Raw genomic sequence first — 19631 nt, forward strand, 5'->3', positions numbered from 1 at the left:
TACATTTAAATACCCCTACCCTACTGCAGAGTGGGGAAAACTGCTATTGAACTCCAAAACATTTTGCCATAGACACATTGTTTACACAACACAGCTGCTGGAATGGCTCTGATGACAGGAACTTATTAAGGCCTCTGGGGGATGATGAGATTTGTTGAAATCGTGATGTCTGTTTGCTGCCCTTGATTGATGTACCATCACCAGTCCTAGGCTTCAGGCATACTATGGCTTACACAAGTTTTGTAGGCTGAACTGCAAGCCCATCCCCACTCTAAAAACATATCAATCGCTTGTTTAAAAGATTTCAGTGTTTCCTACAGATTGAGAGATAAAATTCAAGTTCCCTAACAATAGACATAAGATCTCTTACGATCTGACTTTTATCTCCACAGCTGTCTCTGTTGGAAATACATCATACCTACCTTAATAACCACAGGCCATTTCTTTCCCCCTTCCTATGTCTCTGCTTAGAATGCCTGATCTATCCTTAAAAACTCCTGTTTTATCTTTAAGATTCCTCTCAGGTATTACCTCCTCCCTGAAGCCTTCCTTGATTTCTTTCCCCTTCCCACTTACCTGGTCTTTATTGAACCCCACTAACATTTTCTAATTTCTTCTGTCAGTGCTATGAGCACATTGTATGTCAATGGAGTCGTGTTACCCTATTGGAGGTCCATCTCTATTCCACAGGCCTCTATAGACTGCATCATTCTGTCCTCGGTCAAGGCTTGGTTCAAAGTTTAGCCCACAAATCCATGACTTGCAGTAGAGATCCAAGTATATTTGCCTTTTCATAAGTTTAGTAATGTTTCTGAGATATAAGGGCTCCAAAGAGGAATAGCTTATATGACTCTATTTTTGCCTTTTTCAACATCATACTGAGATACTCAGCCTCAACTTCTTCCACAGATGACCTTCCTATTACATGCCCTGCCCAGCTCTGGACACACAGATAGCACAGGAAAAGGGCACTTTATTCTACCACTCTGACCTCTTTGGAAGGAAGTAGCCCTGAAAGGCTGGACTGCCTTCCTCCTCACCCCAGGGATCCCGGTATACACAATTTTCTCCAACTGATGATGTTTTCATCTCCCTGAAAAGACCATGAATTCTTTGAGTAAGAATTCTGTGTAATGTATCTTTTTATCTTCAGTGTTGAGTATAATATAGAGAAGAAAGTAGACTTCAATACTGAATAGCAGTTACACTGAAGGAGAACATGATCTTTACGTTTTAAATAACTGCTTTACAACAGAATTTTGGATCTTATCTCTTTGACCACTAGGGAATGCTGTTTTCTGGTAGGACAGAGAAGAATTGCTGACTTTAATGTGGTCTTCAGGAATCTACAAGCTACAACTATATTTTTCCCAGATCTCCTCCTGCTGGATAGCTCTTAAATAAGGATCTTGAGGGGCACTTGGGTTAAACATCCATTAAGCATCAGGTACGCATCCAACTTTTGATTTCAGCTTAGGTCATGATCTCAGGGTCTTGAGATGGAGTCCCACATTGGGCTCCAGGCTCAGTGGGGAGTCTGCTTAGGATTCTTTCCCTCTCCCTCTCCCTCTGCTCCTCCCCCTGCTTTCTCTCTCTCTCTCTCTCTCTCTCTCAAATAAAAGAAATCTTTAAAAAAAAGAATTTTGAAATTAGCTGTAGTTAACAGGATTTTTTAGTAAGGACATACAAAAAAGATAGAGATTTCTTTGTTTACTGTCTGTCATTGGTTTGCTTCAAATTTTTGCCCTTTGTTTTTCTTCATCTTTTCCATCTCTACCTTCCTCACGGGTACCTTGAGTTTTTTTTTTAACTCCAACTTCAAGAATTTCAGCAAAATAGTATATTGAAAATGATCCTCTGAAGTTGCCCTAAATAACATTAGCAAGTATTGCAAGTATGATATTCTGGTACCACTTTCTAGTGTGTGCGCACAAGTGTGTGTGTGCGTGCGTGTGTGCGTGTGTGTGGTTTTCCTACACTACCAAGCAATGCTATGACATCAACCCGATGCTCTAAAATTCACCTTGATTCGGACACTATCTCCCCAGAGACAGCATCAGATTCCACACGTTAAGGACTCAGTCCCACAAGACCCCTCTCCACTTCAGATGCCAGTTGCCAGCCCAGGTTATTACCTGTGCTCTGACCAACCGAGTATAGATCAGAGGTTTCCATGGCCCCACATTGAGTTTGATCAATTTGCTGAGCTGCTCACAGAACTCAGGAAACTGTTTACTCACTAGATTATTGGTTTATCACAAAATATATTAAAGGATGTAAATCAAAGGCCAGATGAAGAGATAACATAGGGCAAGTTCCCAAACAAAGAAGCTTTTGTCCCCCTGGTGTTTGGGGGTAGCATGGTGTCAAGTGGAATCGTTCTGGTTCCACCTCCTCTCTCCAAATCTCATCTTTTGTTTTTTTATGGAGAACTCATTATAGAGATATTATTGATGAAATCATTGGCCATTGACGACTGATTGAACCTAGAGGGCTTCTCTCTAAATAGATAAATAAAATCTTAAAAAATATCACAAGGTTATCCTGGCAACCAAAGTCCATCCTTAGGTGCAAAACTCACCGCATTTGCATAATAAAAAGCACCTTTGTTGCTCTCATTACTCAGGAAATTCCAAGGGTTTTAGGAATTGTGTGCTGTAACTAGGGACAAATACCAATATATATGTCTTATTATAAATCACAATATCACAGCAAGTATCTATTAGTTTACAGGTGTCTTAGCGTTAAGAAAAACAACACTATGGCTATGTTATGTTTTCAGATGGATGTACAATTTATATCTCAATTTATGAGTAACCAATTTTATCCCCCCAAAAGCAAATCTATTTTTTTAAAAATTTACTTGGCAGTGTGGAATAGTGAGGAGTATGGGTATGGAAGTCAGAGTAGGATTTAATTTAGTAATGAACATGGGTAGGAAAAGATTTATTCAGCATTAGCTTTGCCCATGTTGTTCTTCTCAGCATTCCATAAAGAAAAAAGTTAATATTTGCTACCATTTATTGAATTCATTTTATGTGCCAAATGCCTGAATAAACTTATTCCCTTATATGACATGAGCATGAAATCTTAGCGAAAATGTGAAGATGTTTCAGATACAGAGGCATATTTTTTGTCTAATGTCACAGCTTATAAAGGTCAAAAAGGATGTTAAGTCCCAAGTAGTAAACCATATTCAAAAATTCCAAGAGAGATTTTGTTGGGGAAGAGGAATTTCTTCTGCCCTTCAAGGTCCTTCTAGCTGGACTTAGAATCAAATTGACATGAGAGAGCTTAACAGGAGAAAATCAAATGTAATACTGTACATATGAGGAATACACACAGGCATGGAAATTCCAAAGACAGACTGGCAAAAACACAAAGCTCAGATGAACTAAGGAGAGGGATGAGGGCCTGAGGATACAAAGGGGAGAAAGACCCTTAAGGAAGGTAAAAGGAGATGTTCAGAAAACAAAGGTTGCTCTATTATGCAGATTAGTTCCGTAGGTAAAGAGGAATCTCTGTTAATAGCTTTCTTTCTGATAAAAGCAGGCAATTGAGGGGGAGGTAAAGAGCTTTTTCTGAATCCGCTGGGTTTGGATCATTCTTAACTTAGAATAATGTTCATACCAAATGTTCACCCCATTTTGGGGTGGCCGTTCCTTGGCCCCTACAATTTCTCCTAAATTGTTATTTCTTACATCACAAACTTTTCATCTTAAACTTCACTGGGCTCGATACCCACTAGCAATCATAACAGCTTCCTAAAACATTATTCTATTCTGCACTGAATATTTATACAACTAATTCTGGATAAATACCCCCCAAAATCTCTCCTTATTTTTTTGTTTGACTTTATATTAAATTATTTATTTTTCAGGTCCAAAATAAATGCTAGAATTTATCCTTCAGAAATGAATCCAGTATGGCTCAAGCATAGTTTGTGGGCTCCTTGGATTTACTTGGTAATCCAGTCATTGGATTTTTTACTCTTCATTCGACTCAAAATAGAGTGAGCTTAACAGTTTATTCACTATTCCTGATCAGATCATCTAAACTTGGGAGAAGCATACATCTTAATAAAATGGCTGTGATGACCTTGCAAAGTATTGAGACCTAGAATGACTTGAAACCCACATAGGCACTGCTTTCTGGGTACTTTATTATCATGAAGGAGCTCTGCCAAGAAAATAAAAAACAAATACTTTCTTCCCAAAGTGCCAAGTATTTCTCCATTATGAAATTTCCATGAAATTCCATGGAATGTCTCTCCTGTAAAATAAGACTCCATCCTTGTGCACAGCTGCAATACCTGGCAACTTCCCTAGCCCTGGGAAGCTAATAAAGCAAACAACAACTCTACTAGCTGTCGAAACCATGAACAAGTTCTGGAAGTGCCAGCGTACTGCTGCTTTCACCACGGAACACGAAGAGCACATCGATTTTATTACCTGTGTAGTCTCAATGCACAGGATGCTACTAAAAGGACATTAGACAGTGGATTATTGGTGCGCCACATGGCCATGTAGAAGGAATCTGTGTTTTTCTCCTTTGCGATAATCCTTGGTTCTTTCTGCGAGGATGACTAAGTCATGAAGAAAAGGAAGAAATTGGTATTGTGTGCTTAAACATGTTAGGATTCAGTCAGCCAAGATGGGCATAAGTGTTTTCTAAGTGTCTTCCTTCCTTTCCCTTCCTAGGAGAGCAATATGCCATCCTTTGAACTAAAAGTGCCCCTGACCTACACTGAAAATTAAAGATGAATGTTCTGCATATCAACTGCAATACAAATCATCTCTTATCCTCTTGTGTTTGCAGAGAAGATAACTCTTACTTCATTTGCTATAGGGCGGTGTATCTTTTTGGCATCTTTCACAGTACTGTGCTGTTCTGGACTCTGTCCAGAGTCAACAGCTGAGCAGCATGATGTAGCCTATGATTCAAAGGCCCAGGGCAGAAGGGAAATAATTCCCCAGTGCCACTTTGTATTATCTTGCTTTTTACATAAATAAATCAACATCCTCTGAAAGATATTTGACCATGTAGGTAGTAAATTTAAGAAGTTTGCTTCATGTGAAGATGAAACAAGTGATATTACGCCCTTTAAAAATTGGTCACTGTTGAGAGAAGAACCACATGTGTCAGAAATTATTTTTAAGATATGCATTTGGGGGAAAAATTGCTGTTATCAGAATGTCAGGTTCTCCCACAATGGATTTTTCCCACAAACATCTTTTTTTTTTTTTGACTACTCTAAAAATATAAATGCCTTAGAGAGTAGATTTGAAAAAAAAAAAAACATTTTGCTAAGTTTTGTATATTTCATTCACGGACCTTAGCAAATAGGCTTTAAGATGTATTTAATTTAAGTAACTTTTTAATGCATTTAAAATGAACATTAACCTGTAACATACAAACCTACAGCAGACCGGCTTTCCAGCTGTGCACTGAAAAATCCACATTGGATTAGACAAGGTAAATATAACCCTGTTCATGATTCTTAAATAGACCTGACATTTAGTGTTGGAAACATACAGGATTTGTTGCTACTACTTAGTCTATGAAGAAAAAATGAGTGTTGGGCCCACTTTTAAAATTATGAGGTACCATAAAAATGTTGGCATTCTGAGGACTCTCCCTGATTTGGAGAGAGCTGGAAAATTGAAAAGGGATAGAAACCTCACTTTTATGGTAAACTGAGCTCAACAGGATCTAGAACCCTGTAATAGTCTCTCCTTATTCATGGGGGATATGTTTGAAGACACCCAGGGGATGCCTGACTATGGATATTACTAAAGCTTATAGATACTGTGTTTTTCCTATACATTCATACCTATGATAAAGTTTACTTTTTAAATAACGCACAGTAAGGGATTAACCACAATAACTAATAATAAAACAGAACAACTCTAACGATACACTGTAATAAACGTTGTGTGAATGTGTTTGCTCTCCTCTCTCAAAATATCTCATGGTACTGTACTCTACTTCTTGTCATGATGTGAGATGATACAATGCCTGCGTGATGAAGCGAAGCGAGGCCAACGATGTAGGCACTGTGACGCAGCGTTAGGATACTGTTGACATTCTGACAATACATCAGAAAAAGGATCCTTTGCTTCCACGCGGTTGACCACAGGTAACTGAAACCACAGAAAGCAAACCGTGAAGGAGGGGCTACGATAGTAACATCCCGGGGCAGGTCATTTTTTGTTGCGGATGTGCTCTGTGGACGCTTAGCAGCTTCCCTTGCCTCTACCCACTAGGTACCAGTAGCACCCTCCCAGTCGTAAGTATCAAATATCTCTCCAGATAGTACCCGACGGCCTAGGAAGGAGAGGCAAATCATTCCTAGCGGAAGACCATTGCTCCAGGGGGAGAAAAATGGGGCATGGAACCACATACAATTTGAGGAGAACATTTCCCTCCTTGTATAGAATGATCTCTGCCAGGCTGACATTGCCGACTCCCCAAATGTTGAAAAGGTGCTCTTTTTCTCTCACCGTCTGTGTGGTTTCTGGGTCTCCCCTCAGCTGCTTGTTTATTGCCTTCTCTTCATGTCCCTTGATGTTACAAAGTGAGTCCAGTAAGATTCAATACTAGACTCTTCTCAGATTCCCCTTTTTCCTACTAACGTCGTCCATACCCATGGTTGCTACTCATACTGCTTTTCCTCTAGTTCAGACTTTTCTAAGCACCAGATTTCCATTTATCTTCTGGACACTATGCATTGATACCTGAAACTTATAAAATCAACTTACCTAAAAATGATCTTATTTCTCCAAATCTCTTCCTGCTTCCTGTTCTGTTAACTATTATTGCCCTTTCCAGAATCCAGGTGTCCTTGGTTTTAAAATAGGGAGTTTTCTCTTCATTATAATCCACGTACAATCGTTTGTCCATAAATTCAGTTATGCATACTGTCCCATCATCTCTACTTTGTAAAAACTTCTCACACCTATACCCTCTTTTAGTGACCTCCGGATCTATTTTACTCCAGACTCTCATTTCTACTGGACAAGATTTACCATTGCCTGACAATCATTTCCTGTCTCCCCCTGTCTACATAGTTCTATAAGAGGATCCTTCCCAAAGCATAATTTCGATTGTCATTTTCCTTCTCAAAACTAATTTTAATTACTTCCTTGTCTCTACAGAGTTAAGACCTCCATGATCTAGTTCAAACCTTCTAGTTGTCTTTTTGGTATTTCCTCTCTACTTACAATTTCAGCCCAATGAATGTTACCTGAAGATACCTTTGTTTCTCACGTTGCTACTTTTCCTTAAGTTCTTTTCTTTAGCACTAACATTCTTTTTTCTCTCTGCCACAACAGTCCTACCTAAGCATCAGGAGTCAAGTCAGGATAAAACTTCCCGCAGGTTCCCAGATACAGTTAATCTTCCTCTTTCCCATTCTCACCTAAATTCAACACTTAATTTATACCAATTCACTCACTTTTCCCCTTACTAAGCAGTGAGTTCTTTGTATTTCCTAAATTATGTAGCACAATGTGTTATTCTTGATAAGTACTTAATTAATGTTTGTGAAGGTCTGTATACCTATCAGGAAAGCGGGGCTTGCTTGGGACCTAGCTTCCTAAAAAGTAAGAATCTGGTTTACACATGAAGAATTATTCACTGGCAAATCTCCCCTAAAAATCTTAAATTCTCAATGGCAGATTGTATTCCAGAAAAATGTCCACAGCGTTATTTCTAATCCCACGTGTTTTTTCTAGAATCTTGCTCTCTCTATCAGAAAACATTATTTATTTCTTCTCCTCTTGAAATTGAGCAGGACTTTGTGATTGCCCTAACAAACAGAATGCAGCTCAAGGATGCTCTGTGACTTCCAAGATTAGGTCCCAAACAGCAATCTGGCCTCCACCTTACTTTCTTTCTCCAGACGCTCATCCTTGGAATCCAATCACTATGTTGTGAGGAAGCCCAAATTCACACACCCTAAGAGATGCCTACGTAGATAGGAAATGAGCCCCCGAATCACTGGCCAGCACTGAACTCCAATCAGTTACGTGAACGAGAGAGTGAGCCTTCAGATGATTTCCCCAGCACCCAGTTTTTGAATTTTCCTGCTAAGGAACCAGATAACACGGAGCAGAGAGAGAGACAAGCCATCCTACTTTACCTGTACAAATTCTCACTGTGAGTGTAAGTGATTGTCTTAGAGTAGTGTTGTGGGGTGATTTGTTATGCAGCCATAGTAACTAGTACACACTTCTAAGTAAATACAGTAAGAAACAAAATCATATTTTTTTCATCTTCTACTCATATGTAAGAGATGAGGCCATTGTCTCATAGAGAAAGCTTCTTACAGTGTCTTAAGGTGGGAGAGAAGGACAGAAAAACTGAAACGGACTGATGAGAGTGATGACTAGAGGGAAGAATATAACAAATTATAGCTGCAGTTTTAACAAAAATCTACGTAATATATTGAGTATGATAATATTAGGTCTCTTCATGATATAAACATTTAAGCTTCTGTCAACTTCTGGGAGAATTCTAGTTAAAGAAGATATTTGGCAAATGCAAAGCATCAAATGCAAGCCTATAAGTATAGGCATAAATCTCAAAGGGCAGATTTTTCAGTTGATAATAAAATGGTTCCTGTTACTGTGTAACATGAGAATTTGTGTTTTTGTGGTTTTGCCTGTCATACATATCACTAGAAGATGTTTACTCTGAAGAACATTGGTGTTTTGCAGGTGTATCAAAGAATTCTAGCCCAGTTTCTACTCGGCCGCCTTTGTATTATCAGTCTACAGGGGGCCAAATCACAATCCTTTCCTGGTTGATTTCTATCGGAATAGTGGTCGTCTTAGTTTTTCTCTCATCATTTCCGATAATTGCTGAGCTTCCTTCTCTTTTACTATTGGTGTTTCTTGTAGTCAACAGATATTCAGTAGGACTTTTGGTGTTCTTTATTGAATTACAATTGATACACTTTGTTTATTATTTATTTATTTATTTAAAAGATTTATTTATTAGAGAGAAAGAGCAAGAGTGGGGGAAGGGGCAGAGGGAGAGAGGAGAGAGAGAGGGAGAAAGAGAGAAAAGCAGACTTCCCGCTGAGCACAGAGTCCCACGCTGGGCTTGATCACAGGACCCTGAGAGATCATGACCTGGGGAGAAATCAAGAGTCAGATGCTTAACATACTGAGCCACCCAGGCACCTCTGAAACACTATTTTTAAAATGGGGTAACTGCAACAATTGTGAAATAGCTAATTTTATAATTAACTTCTTAATGGACTTACGAGAATGTGGATTCCTACACAATATCAGGTATGAAAACATACTTGAAATGAGTCAAAATACACGTTTTCTGTATCTCTAGAATACAGTGATTAATTACCAAACAAACCAAATACTCAAAGCCCAATGAATTAGGTATTATTATGCATACATGGCAGGAGTGAAGGGGGAGAATCTTCCTTTATGTACACGTTTTTCTAGATGTGGAACTATTTATGTTTTGGTATGTTTTGCTTTATAAAATTTTGTTTTAATATTTTTAAGTGAAATTAATACCTAAGAGAGCTCAATCAATGAATCAATTGAATTATTTATAAAATTATGAATCGAACCTTAATTTTATTATATATGTATAGAATAATGATGTTAACAATAAAAAATATAATAGCAAATGTTTGTTGAACACTAACTATATGCCAGACACTGGTGGACATTGTTCAATTTAAGAGTTAGTTTCTCAAATTTAGGTAATAACACATTTAATCTACACAATAACTCTAGGGGATAAGCACTTTTTATGTATGTATGTATTTATTTATTGGGGGATAAGCACTTTAAATTTCCCTTTTTTTCAGATGAGGAAAGGGAGTCACAGGGAGATTATAAATGTATATAATACATATCACTTGTGTGTACTCTAAGCATAAACACCACACACACATTATTATAGTGTGTCAAGTTTTCTAAAGGAAAGACACACCACTAGTTAACTAGCATATTTTCTGCTTTGTTTTACCATGAATATAATCCAGTTCCTGTCTAATAATTGTCTTCCATGAAATGCCCATTTTTCTCCAGAAATGGTGTTTGAATCGAATGTTCTAGCTGAGGGGCTCACTGTTGTAACGGTTCCCGCAGCCATCAGTACATTAGCTCCAACTGCTGCTGTATCCATTGCCATTTACGTTTCTCCCAGGAGAATTTAGATGAAGAAAGGAAATTGTTAGTGCTAAGAGGGTGCCAGGTTTGAATATAATCTCTAAACACATTCTAGCTGAGCCTAGAATGAGAATATTTTCTCTTATTTTCAGTGGGCAAACTACCATGTTATAGAGTAAAGAATTGTAACACATTACAATAAAAACGCAGTATCATAAAAATGTACACTCTTATGAGGACAGAAAAGATTTCATTTGGAACACTGGTTTCGAAACTAAACTCTTGCTTCCCAAAATTTCAATATTGGGGACCCAAGGATGCAAAAATCAAATGTGGTTGCTGAGTTTTTTCGGATTGGTCTTCCCTGACACCAGGTAACAAATATACATGTAATTTCAAACAAGGAGTTTTGGGTTTATTCAAAATGAGTTTTTTTATAAAATTCAATTTTACCTTAACACTGCCTTTCTTATCATAAAGCTATTCATATGAATTCATAAGAACCTACCATAAATATGTCTTTGTTTATTGTCATCTCTAAATGTTTTATACTTGCACAATTCAGTTTTGTTGAAACTTACATTCAAAGTCACAGGGAGCGTTTCATGCAAATCCCAAACTAAGAAGATTGGGAGTCATGCAAGTCTTTGGAAATTAAACCCTTCATCTTCCAAATGTGGTGCTATTGCTTCAGAATGAGAGAGTTAAAGGCTGAAACCTGCTGCTAAATGATCCTGCTCAATATGTTTGTAGGTGCAGCTCAAAGAGAATCCAAGGGATTCCTCCTTGTTTTTGTGTGAGTAGGTGATGTTTCATAGTCGATACGGGGAGGTCTGACACATTCCGCGGAGAGAGGATGGTACACTCTTAGCTTGAGCACAACTGGGAAAGGTATAATTAGAGAGTGAAATCAGAATAACCGAAGACATATAAAACTTAAAAAAATAAAAGTAGAATAAAGCAAGAAACTGTGAGTAAAGATTCTGGGAAAAGACTGAAACTAAATGTAAGCCATCCTAATGATACCCAGCAAAACCACAGCCTCCTGGAATTTTAAATCAGAAATATAATAGCAGAGTAAAACCAAATATAAATGACTTAAATAACAATTCCAGAATCCCACAAAACCATCCATCCACTCTTCCATTTATCCACTTGTTAGTATAATTGGTAAACCAAATACAGTATAGTGGCCCTCTGACCATCTGAGACACCAGAAGTCAGACTCTTTTCTAAATCACAAAGGTACTATTAAAAGCAATATTGAAAAATTTAATGAGATGGGATAATGCAAAGAGCCAGTCTTGGTAAATGATTAAGTGACTGTTATGTTTTTATTGGGTTTAGTGCTTCTGGTATATATATTATTATGACGGTGTGTAAAAGTGATATGAGAGGAATTGTTTTCTCCTAGGCAATTTCACCCTTTTACTTCTGAACAAAAAGAAAAACACTACCCTGTCTTACAACTCTTTCCAATCTCTCATTATTTTTCCTTTGTTTTTCCTTTTCTTCCTTGTTTCTCAGAGTTCCAAACAGATTTGATGAATGAATGTTCATGGCTAGGAAGTACAATTAAATTTGGGGGATACTGAAGGACAGTATTGAATCATTGCAATGAATTGTACTTCTTAAACATAGGTATTGGGTACATAGCTGTGGTAGACTGATAGTACTGATGACCTGAATACTTTACCCATCCCTATATTCATGCCCTTTACATTTCCTCTGAAAAGATCTGGGGTCTATTTGCCTATTCGTTGAATCGGGGCATAGACACGTGATTTGCTTTTGTTGGGGAGGAAGAATTTATCCTACATTTCCAGGTCCTTCTATCTGGACTAAGAATCAAATTGATGTAAAACAGATTAACAGGAGAAAATCAAATTTAATAGGGTGAGTACAAGGAATCCACACAGTCATAGAAATTCTAGAGACAGGCAACATGGTGCTTATATGTGCTAAGGAGAAGGGTGGGGGTCTGAGGATTCAAAGGGGAGAAAGACCATTAGCAAGAAGGTGAAAGGAGATGCTAGGAAATCAACGTTTTCCCTGTTATGTAGATACGTTTCTTAGGTAAAGAGGAATTTCTGTTAATAGCTCTCTTTTTGATAAAAGCAGGCAGTTGAGGGGGAGATAAAGAACTTTTCCTGAGCATGGTAAGTTGTATTGCTTTTAACTCAAAATAATGTTCATGCCGAAGTGGCCCATCTTGGGGTGTTCTGTGCTTGGCCCCTAAACTTTGGTCAAAAAGACGTTAGCAGGCTTTATATAAGCAAAGGCCTAAAAAACTGCTTGTAAATTTCGATGTACTCCCTTGGAAGCCTGCTACATCAGGAGATGTGAAAGATGAGAGAACAGGCAGGGCAGAGATCAATTATCCATGCTAACAGACTTCTATATCAAGCAACCCCTAAACTGCTAAACAGCTGACCACAGATACATGAGGGACTCATGGAGCCCAGCAGATCCCTGCAGAGATGAACCAATCTCCAGCCTACCTAGAGCATGTAAGAAACAACAAATGGTTGTTGTATTGAGACAGTAATGTTTTGAGATATTTATTAAGCAGCAATAGCTAACTTGTACAATACTTCAAAGATTCATACTCTGCATCCTTAAAAGCAATATCTTTTGGTACTTGAATGAGAAATTGGTTTTGGCCTATGCAAGATAGAACTTTAAGAACATTAATATTAACATATTTTTACACCCATATCTTATAATGTGAATAATATTAAAGTCAACATTATTTAAAATTAGAAAACTGAGAAACAGAAAGGTTAAGTAATTTGCCTAATATCACACATTATGTACGGCCTGGCTTTTAACCCAGGTAGTTTGACCCCAGTGCACGGGATTTTAGCTACTAAGCCATATTAAGTATTTTTTTCAGGCATAGGCTAAGGTTATTGTTTCTTTCATTTGTCAGAATTTTCTTCAGTGTGATCATTTTTCTCTTCCTTCTAATATTTTTTTTAAAGATTTTATTTACTTATTTGAGAGAGAGAATGAGAATGAGAGCAAGAGAGAGGGAGAGAGGGAGCATGAGTGGGGCATGGGGCAGAGGGAGAAGCAGTCTCCCTGCTGAGCAGGGAGCCTGACTTAGGGCTCGGTCCCAGGACTCCGGGATCATGACCTGAGCCGAAGGCAGATGCTTTACCAACTGAGCCACCCAGGCACCCCCCTTTTAATATTTTTATATAAGCCATTGAGATAATCCATGGATTCTCTGGATAGGATCCTGAGTCGGCCAACATGGATAATATTTTAAAAAACTGGTCATAGTATCAAATGAATACAGTCTATCTTCCTTCTCTAAAATCCTACAAGTATGAATGCTTACCAATATGTCAAAAATATAAATGTTCAATGATTTTTAAGGACAATTATTTAATCTAATTAGTAATTCTTTCCCTGTGCTCTTGACTTCTGTTTAATCACTTTTGAGAACAAAGTTTAAACAAATATCCTATCATGCTCTAGTTAAGAATTCTCTAGTTGACAGAACCCACTGCCCATGCAGCAGTGAATCTAGAGAAATACCCATCTGGGAATCAAACAGGAAATCCTAACACCTGACTAATTCCACCTGTTCACCCTGACTCATTCCAGGCACAGCTGAAGTGAAGTGATTAACAGGGTATCATGTCCACTTCCTGTGCGGGGTCTATTTCGTAGCTCCAGGGATTCCTCCCTTCCTGGATGATTATTTCCCAATGTTTTAGGGAATATATTTATTTAAACCTGTAGCATCACTNNNAAAGAGTGAAGATAATACCAACAATAATTGGGAGAGTAAAGAAAATATTAAAAATAACTGGAGGTGGAGAGAAGACAGATTCTGTATTTTAAAATACAAAACAAATGAGTCTGAGACCAGTTGCATGGGAAGAGCTGAGTCAGACCTTCAGAGTCAAATGACAGTTGATCATTCCCTCCTCCTCACCGCAGTGTGGAATATGAGAGCAAAGGGACCCTCATTGGATTTAAAGGGCAATAAATACAGACCAAATAAAAAGAAATATTTTCTCACACAGCATATAGTTAACCTGCAGAATTTCTGGCTCAGGGGGTGATTTAATTAAATAATCTACACAGATAGAATTAGGTAATTTTATGACCACTAATAACATTTTCAGTGCTACAAAGTGAACATGATAAAGGTAAATCAACTCCCATCTTCCAGGCATAAGTTCATAGTCCATAGAAGATAGGAAAAATTTTGTTTCCAATTGCAAATAACATTGGACCACCCAGTAAACCCCACTGACTTCCTTATGAGTAACAAGAGAGAAACTTGGAATAACCTTTCCTTCAATTGTGAAAAACTGACCCCCACTCAAAATACAACACTGATGCCAAAAAACATTAATGGCTGAATCCATATTGGCAAAATTTGGGGATAACTATTTTCTGTATTATATTTTCTACCCAAGTGAAGGTTTATAGCAACAAAATCTATGAAAGTAGAGAAAAATAATTAGAGAAATTAAAAGTAGATGCGAATGGTGTTAATTACACAATCAAAACAATCAAGCAAACAAATTCAAAACAACAATAACAGTGGAGTTTCCAAATTTACCGCCACTTGAAATTTTGTATATTTCCTGACAGGTAAATTTGCTTATTAAAATATAAGGAGATCGTTTTCTAAGAGAAAAATGTGGCGATATATTGGTATGATCAAGCTGCCATGACAAAGTATCATAGAGTGGGTGCCTTAAACAACAGAAGTTTATTTTTTCACAGTTCTGGAGCCTGGGAATTTGCCACCAGAGTGCTAGAACTTTCAGGCTCTGGTGAGAGCTCTCTAATGGCTTGCAGACTGCTGCCATGTCCTCATATAACGTGTCCTCATGTAATTGTGTCCTCATGTAAAGAAGAGAGAGGAGAGCAAGCTGTCTGGTGTCTCTTCTTAGGAGGGTACCAATTCTACCCCACCCTCAAGACCTCATCTAAACCTAATTACCTCCCAAAGGCCCCACCTCCAAATACCATCACACTGGGAGTTAGGGCTTCAACATATTGAATTTGGTGAACATAATTCAGTTCATAGCACAAAATATTTACTAAATGCCCATTTTAGTCAATAGATACACAAACTTTCCTCATAACAAGCCAAATATATCCAACTCCTACTACTTAATCAGGCAATATTCCAGGCAATGGAGGCACTAAGGTTAAAAAAAAAAAAAAAAGACCCTTCATCTTACACTGTGTTCCCAGTTCAGTTAGGGAAGTCCGTATACAAATAAAGGATCCTAATGCAACATCTAAATAACATAAAGAGAGAATGTATCTAATGTTTTGGGATCCACAGAAGAGAAAGAAGGTAGTTGGGAAACTACCATTTAGGCTTAGAGTACGAGGATGAGCTTGTCAGGCTGACATGAGTTTTCCAAACAGAGCTGCCGTTAAGTTCAGCCCCATCACCTGGGATGGAGAGAGGATGTGCCGCATTCTAGACACAACCAATTAGACAAGGTGGCTGAACCTCATGAGCGACTGGGAACTGATAATGTTCATCTGAAAAGGTAGTCTGAGGTACAATGTGAGACCGATGGCTTTCTGCAGAGCATCACAGAGTCACATTTCTAGACTGGAGGATCAGCAATAGGAAAGTACCGTGTTAGTAAAAGAGGAAATCTACGCAATAACTGTTCTCACATTTCCCACAAGGACGAAGAGATGCCTTCCCAAGTGACAGGGTGGCAACATTCACTTCTTCAGAATTTTGGAATAACATTGACGATAGGAGGATCTGGAGCAACTCTACAATTTAAGGACACCCTCACAAAAAAACCAGGTGTGTGATGGAGAGACATAGCTCCCGGCTCCTGGGCAGAGGGCTTATGGTTCTCCATACGCTTGCTGTGGATAAAGAGATTTGGAAATAAATCATCCTGGCGAGGGAGTTGACCATATTGAATCAAAGTGAACTGACACGGACAACCGAAAGCTCCTTGTGACTCATTTTTACACCTTATTCACACCGCCAATAAATAAGCCTTTTGCTGGATCCGAGATTTACACACTTGTCAAAACATTTTCATGGCAGAGCATTTGTAGTTGTTTTGAAGGTTCATCGCAAGGGACCAACAGAAGAAAGGAAAATACGTGTGGGTATTATGTAGTTCAAGTGACTAGGTTAGCATTCATTAAAATTATGAGTCTCCAAAAAATATCAAGTATCAGAGATTTACATTATAGATGTGGTTTGAGCCATATGAGTATTTATTATCATTTTTATTGATTGACTAGGCAACAGGTTTATTATTCTTTGCTGCAGTAACCTTGATTGTAATTATTATAAACATTTGACATAATGTCTAATCAAATTGTCTTTCACATGTTTTTCTCCATATAAAGCATAAAACTAAAAATGAGCTGAAACTGAGGTATTCCCTTTCTTTACTTGTGCCATAGGAAGACTATGGAATTCTGTGTTTTAAAGGAATACAAGAATTTCGATGATGAGAAAAATCAAACTGAGGTCACATGGTCATCGTCAAAGAAGAAAGTTGTGATATTTCAGCAGAGTTATGTGGTTTTTTTAATTCATTCCATCTTTTTAAAGCTCTGGTTTGTTTCTTTCTTTAAAGCCGTAGTTTGTTACCACTCAAATGAACAATGCACCCTAGATCTGTGCGTTTAATAACACTTTGGTCAATTAGCATATCATTTGGACATATTTTCTCCTATATTAAATGAACAGCTTCTACATCCTTAACTCACCTACTGTTACAGTTTTCGGTAGGAAACACATACACCCATTTATTCTGGATTATCTGTTCATGTCACTTTTAAAAGTCTTTTCCTTCCTCATATTTAGCTCCATCGCATAAATATAAGTTCTCATATGGTTTCTAAAACTGAAGAACGTATTTCTAGAAGACTGTAAGTACCATGCAAAACAAAAATATGAAAGTCCCACTTATGAAGCAGAAATCATATCTCAGAGCATAAGTTCTCTGTGGATTATCTTATTCCATATGTTTTGAAGTGACTCAGCCCTAATCCTGCTTCTGCTAGTTGCCATGCTTATCATAAACACAATTTTGTAATGCCAGCCATAAAGAAAATTTAAAGGTGGTTGTGAAAAACTCACTAGTTATCCTTTTTAAGCATCACAATAGAATTTACAGTAGCCACAATCATTCTCTTTTTGACTGCTTACTTCTTTTTTTTTTCCCCTATCTAAATTGTGAATGCTATTAAAGAATACAATAAGGTTACGTAATGGAATTTAAACACACTTTATTGCAACAATATAAGTTCCATGTACAGTTATAAGCAATATGGCTGTACTTAATAATTTTACATTACAAGCATAATTGTTCTATCAAATTAGTAATTTTCACAAAGTACTTGCATTAGAAATTTGTATGATACAATATATTTCAATTCTCAGTTGCACAGGAAGATAACAATTTGTTTAATAGGAGGACTGGGGATACAGTTCATACTCTTAGATCTGATTGTCCTGCTTTATACAAAGCTTAGACTCCTAGTCATAGAATTTTAGAGCTTGAAGAGCCCTTAGAGATCAAATAGTTCAACAACCTCATTGTACAGAAAAAGAAAGTAGAAGTTAGGGGAAGTGATCTGACTTAAATCAGGTGCCAGAGCACGTTAGTGACAAAGCTAGAATGAAAGCCACTTCTCAACTTTCTCAAGATCATGATGGGAGGTGGGGGCAAAAAATTTAGATCTGTAAATCTCAGGCACAGCAAAAGGGTACTTAACACCTTCGCGTTGGACTCAGTCACCCAGGGATGGAAGGTGGGGAGCATTCCAACCTACAGCTGTTAAGCAGAAGAAAAGAAACCAGTAAAGAAGGCTGAAGGAGGAGTAGCTGGTAGAATGATAAGGAAATCAAGAGAATGTGGGATTATTACACCCAAGAAAAGAAATAAGGGCCGGGTCTGTATTCAATGCTGCTCGAAGATTAAGTAACAAATACCAGCGGAGGAGACCACTGGTTTAGCAACGTGGCAATCACCGGTTTCCTGATAATTGCGCCTTGATGGGGCCGTGGTTAGGACCAAAGCCCGACTGGAGTGAGCAGAGGTGAGAAAGCGGACAAAGTGACCAGAGCGGTTAAACCGAGGAGGTTTTTGTATGGTGACAGTAGCTGTGGGAACGGAGAGGTTAAACAAGGTCTTCATGAAGCTCCTTCTTCAAGTTTGTAACAAAACAACAAAAACAACAGTAACAAAACAACAAAGATTAAACTGCCACGGGAAATCGGCTTGAGATTTGTTACAGGGGGCGTATCCGCGGCACTTCCGTTTTACCGGGGGTGGGGGTGTGTGTGGATTATTAGCCATCCATCCTAGAACGAAACGTGTGCTCGATTTATACAATGCTGTTGGAATCGCTGAGGGTGAGAGGACGTTTTCATTCTCCGTGCTGTCTTAACCTAACGCCCCAGCCAAACCCTCAGCAAACAACCCGTTTGTCCCTGCACAACCCTCGCTAAGACACTCCGTTTCTAGAGCAGTCCACCTTAAAGACTTGTTTCTTCTAGCAGGGAGCTCATCAATATCTGCACAGCCTCGCAGGCAGCTAGGAGGCCCGTCCATTAATGAAATGTTAATGACTGAATTAGACCTGCAGTAACTGAAGTAGGAGGCACTGCTGTGAGTCCATTAGCATCGGCAGACCCCGCTGAGGAACAAGTAAACAGGGCACGCAATGAGAAGACTTTCCGGCAGAAGACTTGGAAGTGCTACACAGGTGTTTTCACATGGAAAATGACATTTCCCTGAAATAGGATTAGTTTATTTAGGAAAGCTAATTCCAGTCACTGTATTTCTTCAGACAAAAATAAAGAATACAAGATGGATGGTGTACTTACTCAAGAGTGTTTTGATTTTTTTAATTCCAATATTGCACAATTGTTTTTGCAAAACTTTCGAGGATGGCTTACATTTGTCAGGTGCCAGTTATTCCCAGCGACAACTGGTCTTCTTTTCCTCTTGCCTTGTTCTTTTAATGGTTTGTTTTTACATTGCAGATACTCCCTTCTCTTAAATTGCTTCTTACTTTTATGCTTCAAGTAAACCCTACAATCTTTTCAATACCGCCTATCCGTTTTCAGAAAGGAGAACAACATAGGGGGATTTAGGATACTTTTTAAGGCTTGATTAATATAAAATGATTGTGGAATTCACTCCTGAGATGTAAATATAAATCATATGGCATATAAAGTAAAAGCCGTTATGTATTAGCATGTAGCTCAATTCAATAATATATTGTTCTTGTAATCAGCTAGAAGATTTACCATTTTTATTTAAACATATATTGTAATTCAATAATATCTGAATTGTAGCAACTGGGTGTGAGGCAAAAATAATCGCTATCTCAAGTTATTACAAAAGACAGAAGAGCTAAGACTAATTCGATTGGAACTCTTTATTATGTCTACCGTTGGTCTCATTATTGTCCCATAGTCACACTTAGATTGCTAACCACAGT

General features: G+C 38.0%; 1 pseudogene; it reads right to left on the reverse strand.

Annotated features, from left to right (window-relative positions):
• The window catches only part of LOC103667723, a 38686-nt pseudogene extending 19950 nt beyond the window's left edge, over positions 1-18736 (reverse strand).
• Positions 18737-19631: the final 895 nt, after the last annotated feature.

Source organism: Ursus maritimus, unplaced genomic scaffold (genome assembly GCF_017311325.1).
Source record: "Ursus maritimus isolate PB19 unplaced genomic scaffold, ASM1731132v1 scaffold_1, whole genome shotgun sequence".
Lineage (NCBI taxonomy): Eukaryota > Metazoa > Chordata > Mammalia > Carnivora > Ursidae > Ursus > Ursus maritimus.